We start from the raw sequence: 1,779 nt of genomic DNA, 5'->3' as shown, positions 1-1,779 counted from the left end.
TGCTGTTCGGTGCATAATTGCAAACTACAGTCAGGACCCGTCCCCCCACACGTAGGCGGAGGGAGGCTACCCTCTCGTTCACCGGGGTAAACCCCAACGTACAGGCACCAAGATGGGAGGCAACAAGTATGCCCACTCCTGCTCGGCGCCTCTTGCCGTGGGCAACTCCAGAGTGAAAGAGTGTCCAACCCCTCTCAAGGAGACTGGTTCCAGAGCCAGAGCCGTGCATTGAGGTGACCCCGACTATTTCTAGCCGGAACCTCTCAACCTTACACACCAACTCAGGCTTCTTCCCCACGATAGAGGTGACATTCCACGTCCCAAGAGCCAGCTTCTGTAGCCGAGAATCAGACTGCCAAGGTCCCCGCCTTCTAGCACCACCCATCCCACATTGCACCCGACCCCTTTGGCCCCTCCCATAGGTGGTGAGGCCATGGGAAGGGGGACCCACGTGCCCCACCTCCAGGCCTGGCTCCAGAGTGGGGCCCCGGTTACCCACTGTGGTGATCGGCCATTTTTTGTCATTTCCTGGTGGGTGTGTTTGGCTCCTCCTACTGGCGGAGTCAGGCGGGTCCTCTGCACACCTGAAGGAGATGAGGCATCAGACGCGTTGGTGTATTTAAGGCTGTGGTGGGAACCAGATCAGCGCTGGAGCATTGCTTACCTTGTGGTAGTCTTCGAGCCAGCTCAGTAATCAGCCTGTCGAGTAAGGAGTTTACTTACCTGTGTTTTTTGTATTCGTCCTCTTAGTGTGTTCCTGTCTGCCTTAAGTTCCAGTCTGGTTCCGGTTCCATCTGCAACAACCCAGCCTTGATTCCTCGCTGATGTCTTTTGTCTTCCTCAACAATACTCAACTCTGGAGACCTCAAACTGCCTGGTGTTTTCATCTGGACACAAGTACCAGAGAGTCTCATCTTGGAAAGTTACCACAGATCCTACAACCGATGCAGAACCTCGCCTGACTATTAATCCCACTTCCGTTCCGGCCATCTCACTTCTCACTGTAAATAAAAACACTTACCTGATATCTGCCTCCTGTAGTCTGTCTACCACCAAGCTGTTGTTTTCCCTTCGACGTCAGAGAAACCTGACACCCGCGTCCGGGCGAGGGAACACTGTGTCCAATAATTTTACTTGTCATAAGGGGTCTTTGGGCTGCACTTCGTCGGGCCCCTAACCTAGGACCTGTCTGCCTTGGGTGACCCTGCTAGGGGCATGAAGCCCCTGACAGCATAGCTCCTAGGATCATTGAGACACTCAAACCCCTCCACCACGATAAGGTGGCAGCCCAGGGAGAGGACCGATCTGTCGTGGTGAAGAGAGAGCTGAGTCAAAAAGCGAAGCTCTCGATTTACCGGTCGATCTACATTCCTACCCTCATCTACGGTCACAAGCTTTGGGTAGTGACCGAAAGAACGAGATTGAGAATACAAGCGGCTGAAATGAGTTTCCTCCGCAGGGTGTCTGGGCTCTCCCTTAGAGATAGGGTGAGAAGCTCGGTCATTTGGGAGGGACTCATAGTAGAGCCGCTGCTCTTTCACGTCGAGAGGAGCCAGCTGAGGTGGCTTGGGCATCTGGTGAGGATGCCTCCTGGACACCTCCCTGGTGAGTTGTTCCGGGCACGTCCCACTGGGAGGAGACCCAGAGGAAGACCCAGGACACGCTGGAGGGACTATGTTTCTCTGCTGGCCTGGGAACGCCTTGGGATTCCCCCGGAGGAGCTGGCCCAAGTGGCTGGGGAGAGGGAAGTCTGGGTCTCCCTGCTTAGGCTGCTGCCCC

This window comes from Kryptolebias marmoratus, linkage group LG9 (genome assembly GCF_001649575.2).
Source record: "Kryptolebias marmoratus isolate JLee-2015 linkage group LG9, ASM164957v2, whole genome shotgun sequence".
Lineage (NCBI taxonomy): Eukaryota > Metazoa > Chordata > Actinopteri > Cyprinodontiformes > Rivulidae > Kryptolebias > Kryptolebias marmoratus.
Note: the sequence above shows the minus strand (reverse complement) of the source record.